Source organism: Leiobunum rupestre, chromosome 2 (assembly GCF_980474605.1).
Source record: "Leiobunum rupestre chromosome 2, qqLeiRupe1.1.hap1, whole genome shotgun sequence".
In the NCBI taxonomy this organism is placed as follows: domain Eukaryota; kingdom Metazoa; phylum Arthropoda; class Arachnida; order Opiliones; family Sclerosomatidae; genus Leiobunum; species Leiobunum rupestre.
In genome coordinates this window covers 55,429,072-55,436,548 of record NC_143385.1, presented here as the reverse complement: position 1 = coordinate 55,436,548, position 7,477 = coordinate 55,429,072, and the positions used below count along the sequence as shown (strand labels likewise).

The 7,477-nt window shown below is 40.0% G+C and overlaps 1 long non-coding RNA gene across 2 annotated transcripts; it reads left to right on the top strand.

Annotated features, from left to right (window-relative positions):
- The first annotated feature begins 4,054 nt into the window (after nt 1-4,054).
- On the top strand, nt 4,055-6,237 carry LOC149958438 (uncharacterized). 2 transcript variants are annotated; one of them, XR_016478290.1, is made up of 3 exons: nt 4,055-4,085; nt 5,858-5,996; nt 6,073-6,237. It is a non-coding gene; the product is annotated as an uncharacterized LOC149958438 (long non-coding RNA). The 2 variants fall into 2 exon arrangements; XR_016478291.1 differs by lacking the exon at nt 4,055-4,085 and having other exon boundaries at nt 5,856-5,996.
- Nucleotides 6,238-7,477: the final 1,240 nt, after the last annotated feature.

The window sequence follows — 7,477 nt, the reverse complement described above, 5'->3', positions numbered from 1 at the left end:
GAAGGTGAAATACGCAATTCAAGTTCCAAGTCAGTCAGTTGCCAATGCTTTCAAAATAGAATTTGGCGATACTTGCCAGGAACTAATAAAATTAATCGAACATTTTAATAAATTGTAATATTGTAATTGATATTTACTTATTTATTTTAACAAATAGGTGGTTTGTTGAAATTCAACAGCTTCTTGGAAACCAATGTGGTGATTGTAGATAAATTATACACTTGTTAGGATTCCTGAAAGTTTCTTAATGTAACTGCAGTAGGATAAAAATGTTAACGTACATATATAATGATTAATGTTCATTTAATTTTACCACTTACTTTAAAGTTTGGCTTTAGCTTGTCATATTGTACCGTCAGAATTTTTAAAGAAGGTGTTTTGAGGCAGTGATTACATGTTTTAGAAATTAGTTTTAGAAATCGTGACTTTTTCAAAACCAAACTTATTTATAAATTTTGTATTACAAAAAAAATTATTTTAGTATGTAAAAATCGAAAATATTACCACTTGCTCATTCTTTTATTAAGCGTTTAATTAATTTCAAGACTCATAGATAATTAGTGTTTTTTGTTGTTTACCCTTTGATAAATGGAGTACTTAACAAAAATAGCACGATATGATTGATTTGATCTGTTGTAACGAAGCACCTAATTTTTACCAGAAATGATTTACACCACGTTGGGTTGGTACAGGTGTTGTCACGGTAAATTTTCTGAGAGATCAAAAGTTCAGTTTAATAAATTACATTTCAAATGAATACTTATATAAAGTTTTAAAAGAAATCTAGAAAACTTTATAAAGAAATAACTTTTTTTTCAATTATTTTAAATATTGTTTTTTTTTACGGAATCAAAACTATAAATAAATAAATAAATAATAATCAGCTAGGCTAATACCCAAGGCACTACCTTAGGCCTAAGTCATCAAGCGACTTTTTAAGCCTTTAATTCGGGTGGCCGGGTTACAATGCGTAGGAGGGTGGTGGCAATCCCTGTATGCCACGCGATGGAGCCAACAGCTCACTCAACCGGTAACTTCAACAAGTTATATGGAAGGGGAAACCGAAGAGCTCGGGGGAAAACCCCTTAAGCCAGTGATGAGAGAACTTGCAAACTCAACACAGAAGGAGTTGTTCCGAGTTTTTACCCAGTGCCACAAGCTGGGATCGAACTCGGCTCATCTTGCTGCGAGGTGAAAGTGCTGACCACTCCGCCACCCCACTATTTGGTTTGGTCTTCTCTTAGAACTTGTCACATTCTTCAAACGATAAAAATCGGTAGGTTTTAATTAAGAGCTGTTAAATAATATGATTATTTTATATTACTATTAAGTGAATTAATAACAAGTAAGGCACTTTCTGGGGTGTTAAGGCAAATATTCTAACGGAACCTATTTTTGACAGTGACGCTCGCGCATCTTCGAGTTGGACGTGCAACCGATCTTAGTTATCGTCCTTGGTAGTAAACGAAGCCATTACAGTACCGTTCGTTAATTGACCTGAATTATCCCAAAACGATTAATCGTCCAAATTATATTTCCTCTTTTATATGTTCCTTGTTTTACTGTATTTATTGACAAATAGTTACACCAAAACAAAAATTTAGTTCAAATGGAAGAGGTAGTCTTCCAAAGAAGCACCCGGCCGAAAAGTGCTCAAAACAGAGGCGGCGTTTCCTCTTTGAACCGCAATCGCGATGCGTTGCACCAGATACACTACGGAGCGCGGCTCGGAAGAGATATCTCGAATAATACGGCCTATGGCGTGAATTAACGACAAAGCATGGCGACCGAAAGCGCCAAGGGTTTCAATGGCCACTGGATGGAAGATGAATTTGCTGTCGAGATCCGAATACTTGGATCTCTTCTTTGTTTCAGCCTGGGTAGCGGCCCAGAGAGGGGCTGAAGATGAAGAGACCAAATAGGAAGGTGCTAGGGGGTCCGTGCAGCTAAAATCCCAAACGATGGCTTTACCACCCGACCACGGTACCATTAACATGCCATCGGGGCGTTTTCCGTCATGGCGAGAAAGCCCGGGTGGCTCCAGAAGGGAAGGAACGCCAGCAGAAACCAGGGCACGTTTTAGAAGGTCATTTACGGCACCGTGGCGCGACAAGCGACCCGAACTTTGCTTACAACTCAAGCCGTGGGTGCCCAAAGAGTCCACCTGGCCACCGCAAACACACGTATGAGGGACGCAAATTTGGGCTCCCAAACGTAGACCGACAGCTATCCTAAAAGAGTCATCGTCTAGAAGAGTGCCCAAGGATGGCGACGGAAGGGCGTTGAGCCAAGCACCCGATTCTTTGGAGCTCACTGACAGTAAGCGAGCCTTGTCGCGGTCGCTAACAGCGCAATCCGACAAATGCTGCACGGACTTGTCGATGATCGGAGCCTCCCAAACGCGTTGGTAACCCCGCTGATCCGGAGATGGAAGGGCTTCGCTTGTGGATAGGCCCCACTCGCTAAGGGCATCGCGAACTACCGAAACTGGCGGATCGACAACCAGATTAGGGATAATATCTTTCACCAAATCGGTCACACTGTGGATTGAAGAAAGAAACGCCGGAAGAGCGAGTTTGGAAGAGTGGCGAATGCCTAGGCCCCCTTTAGCGACAGGGAGAGATACCTGTTCCCACGAAAGATCGTCCATCAAGGTATTGGTGACGTTTTGTAGTGCCTGCCTGAGGGTGTTATCAAACGAGGCTAGGCCTTCCTTGTGGAGCCAAACAGGAGCGCTTCTCAGGAGAAATAGCAACTTAGGGACGGCCAAAGAATTTTTCAATAAGAAAAAGCCGTGATGTGCCGAAACATACTGGAGGTTCGAAGACATGACCTTCAAAGATTCTGTTTTAATGGCGAGGCATTGCGAGATCGCCACGGGTGAGAGGGGCGCGCCCAAAAGGGTGTAATTGACCCGATCGACAACTTTTTTACCTGGGGCAGCTAACTCGAACATAGATTTCAACTGATGATCTTCAAACTCTCCAGCATTGAGGATAAGGAGCTCACATTTGGAGGGGTTAAGCTCGAGGCCGAGAGCAATGGCGAGCTCGTTGAGGAGGCCCAGGTCCTTCAAAACAACCTCAGGTTGCATAGGCGGGTTAAAGATTTGAGTAAGGACAGGTGTTGAGGTTTAATGTTGTCGAGGCCGCCCGCTGAACCAGATGGAAAGGAGAGAATAGCGGATCGGACGGCAGACTCTGACACGTTAATATGCGGTATCGAAGTTAAATCGGAGGGTTCGAACTCAAAATCCTGGCGCGTTGCGGCGGGCGGGTGTTTACTTCGCAGGACAGCGAGAGACGCCGCGTCGTTGGGGGCAAAAGAATCGTCCGAAGAAATGACACGAACCGCCCCTGTAACATCCCCGTCGGCGAGTTTTATTGTTGAAGGATATGTAGCAGACTACGTTTACAGCGACACTATTGGCAATTTAGATCACACGCGGCATGACGTCAAGCGTGAAATCAAAGATTGATTGCAAAATATCCAATTCATTCCGATTCGCGTAGAAACCGATTTTGCCTTTATGCAACGAAAATTAACTTAGTTTTGAATACAACGGTAATTTTAAATAATGGCAGCAGAACAAATACACCTCCGCTAAAATTGAAAATAAAACGAGCTAGCTAAAGACGAAAATTTATATAATCAAAATCTAGTCACTACATTCTTTTGAATCCAACGTTATTACGAATGTATTCGTACTTGAGGCTGCAAATATTACGATTACATTGAAAGTTTATCAGCCAAATAAAATTCTCAGCACCGACTAGTCTGAGCCAATAGTTTTCAATATGTCGAAGACATATATTAATGAAGGTTTGTTGGAAATATTATAAATATGCTAGCTGTTACACTTTTTTAACAATAACGAGATCGGTCTTACTCTCACGATATCAATTTGACAATATGAGACAATCAATTTTATTAAAAACTGACAGGTCAAAGGGACCATTAACTTAGATTGTTAAATATTTGTAAGTAATAGCAACAAAACAATGACTTGAAAATGGTATAAAAGTAGGCGCCAGGACCACCGGGAGTATCAGATTCATCCTTGCGTGGACCTGCGACATTGCTAAGTATACGATCCACTTTCTTCTTTTCTTTGGTCTAATAAATATTGACGACACTTGCTTGTCTGTCTGTCTGTCTGTCTGTCTGTCTGTCTGTCTGTAGTCGTCCACAACCTCCGCCTGAGAGCGCCCAAATTTTGCACAGTTGTTATAAATATACTATGTAATCGAATCGTGCTAGTAATGTGTCCACTGTTCCAACTCGAGATCCTAGGGTCCTATGGTTACGTATTTCAGATGTAATTGCAATGTTTTCTTTAATAGAAAGAAATTGTTATCCATAGAGATCTATCTTGGGACGGGGCAAAAAGGCACGCGAAGATATAAAACGCTCTGAGATTTCAAATTCTAAAATTGTCTTAAAATTACAGATTCTGTTTTAGTGTTTTAAAATGAAGGGGTTGCCTCTTTGCGTATTAAACTTCAATTCCATCGACATGCTCATTTGAATTGTGTAGCAATGATGGGCATTTTTGTTAAATTGCTGCTCAGTTCTCACACCGCTGGCTCTCATTAGATTGATAGCTTCTCTCATTTAGGTTTCGTGCTCTTACAAAAAATCATTCTTCGCTCAATATCGATCAAATTGACTAAAGCCACTCAAAATGAGACTGCGCCATTATCAGATTTATAAGCATCGTCTGAAAATGATTTAACTCTTTAGCTTAAAAACTAGTTTAAAAACCATAAAATACGTTATCAATGCTAAAATATGCTAATATGAATATTATTCGGTATGTAGTAAAGAATAATCCCCCAGATTATCTTGATGTACAACGCTATTGCATTTAAAGTATCGCAACGAAGCAAATATTTGTTACCATGGTTAATAAATATAAAACCAAAACACGCTGAGATTAAAAAAAGTCCAAGTTGCCATTCCTTGTTTTATGGTTTATTGTCGACGCGTATTTAGCAGACCACTTTTATCGCGAGATTATTAGCTATTTACGATACACTTGGAAGACTTTTCTGTAAAAACCGACAATGACAAATAAATATCGATCCGTCAAAAATGGCAATGCGCGTGTGGAGAAGGGGCGGATATCGAAATATCAAACTATCGATTGTATAAGTTCAATTTTAAGTAGTGGCAGTATATTATGCTATATCCGATATTTGATTCAAATCATAAACTAAAAGCTGAAGCTGACGACAAATATCTGTTTATTTTTGGTGCCTAAGGCTTAAATGGGCACCATGGACCGCATGTCCAAGTATTTTATTAAAGTCTCTTACTTCGGCATAACAGACCACCACGATTTGGAATTTGACCAATACTTCCGATAGTTTGATATTTCAATAGCAGCCGTCATTTTTGACGAATCATGATTTTTTGTCACATTTAATTTTTACAGAATAGCCTCCCTGACATCTAGAAGCAACAAACACAGCACCCACACAAGGAGAACGCAACCCGTGAAAAGTCGTGCATTTTCTTGCGTACAGTTTTCCTTGGTTAGAAGCTTTAGCGCCTGCTGCCGTCGGAAGGGGAAATTCGTAAATTGTCTTCCCCCTTTCCGTAAAACGATCAGCGTAAAGTTTCGTCCAATGAAATTTGTACACAACCCTGCGTTAGCGTGCTAAAAGGCTAGTTGCGTTCTCCTTGTGTTTGTTGCTCCTAGTTGACATTAATTCAAGCGCAAAATATCAAATTCAATCTGATCGGCGCGTAAAGCGAGATTGCGCTTAATCAAAGAAAATAATACACTTACGTATTAAAAAGTTAGAAGCTGTTTTCTCCGCTTATAAAAACTTTGCACTTTTCTTATTTTTAGGTGAATATAATTTAAGAGAGTCGAAATTAAGGAATCTTTAGCAAAATGTCGAGACACTTTTTAGTCGTGGCACTTTTCGCCATGTGCATTTTGTGTTTGAGCGGGGCTCAAGACCAGGAAAAGAAACCACTTGGTGCAGGTATACAATGAAAGGCCACGTGTTTAAGAGACCTGAGTAAAACAATTAATCTGAAAAATTAACAAATATATTACAGTTTGTATTAACCACGACGAATGCGAATCAGGCGGATGTGGTATCGTTCCGAATGGCAAAGTGATGGGAAAAGGAACTGATGTACCAATGATATGTATGCCATATAAATCAGTTTTTCCTAATCCTGAAGTTGGTCAAGTTTAAGAGTTGACTAACGAAAAAATGTAAATCGAAATAAAAATATCGTAATTCTTAGAAAAAAGAGTCGTTTACTATAGGATGATAACAAGGTAAGCCTTGGTCTTTCACTAGAAAGGGCAGATATATGAAAGCAGGCGTGTAGGAACGTTTTTCACGTGACGGTGTGATGTGAGAGAGTAGATGAAAGCTGTTGTCAAAAACTTCATTTGTCTCTGTTGCAAATTCCAAGAAAGTGTCCGTAGGTACAATACTTAAAGAATATCTTGCCATTGTTTGGGGCGCTTTAAAGTAATTAAGCCCATTTGTAGGCTCAATAGTTTGAATGTCCCTTTTCAATTGACCAACGAAGCTCTGTATGTAGCCTGAAATTGTTGAGGATTTGGTTGATACCTATTTCCACCTTTTTGGCGAATAAAACCGAAATGGTTTTCCAAAAAATTGGCCTTATTATAATTTCTTTCATCGTGGTTTCTTCTGACCAGAACTCACTCGTAAAGTGTTATATTTCGGATTAACTATTTACCAGTAAGTAACATTTTCGGTTGCCATGGCAAATCGAGTAGGTAGTGTAACGTCTTCTTTTGTGAAATTTCATATCTCATATAGGTCTACATTACGGCTGACTTTGAACAAAATCGGCCATAAACATCTCGGGTACTCTCCTTGTTAGTGATGTGTTCCACTAAGAGTTGTTAATTTTCTGAAAAAATACTGTGTGTTAGAATTGATAGCCCGGTGTACCTAGCAACAGGGGCCATACCATCGGAGGTCTATCATAAAAGTGCCCTACGCCAGCGTCCCCCTAGCCCGGACAGGTGATAAATCCTGCATGGGTAGTAGTACCCTCCTACTGATGGTCCCACCTTCGACGCAAGCCACTCAACACAGCAGAAGGTGCAGCAATGGGGGGACAAAATCCCACTTCGCACACAGCAGTGGGAGTAAGAGTGGAATCGAAACTAAAGATGCTGATATTTTGAAGTCTATAACGGAAGGATATAATTTTTTTGAGAAATGGTTCACTGAGTTAATAAACTGAATTTATATCCTGGCAAACTTGTGAGCTCCTGAGAATTGGCGTTTTTGGAATGGAAGGCTTATCATTGGATTTTTTATCAAGGCATCCTGGATATTTCATTTCGCCAACTCATATAAATGGCAGTGCTGTTGAAAGTTTATTCGCGCAAAATAAGTATTCTACGGGCAGTAAACTGTCAAGCAATAACTACTCTCACGTGCGTAAATCTGTAGTAGTTAGAGTAAAT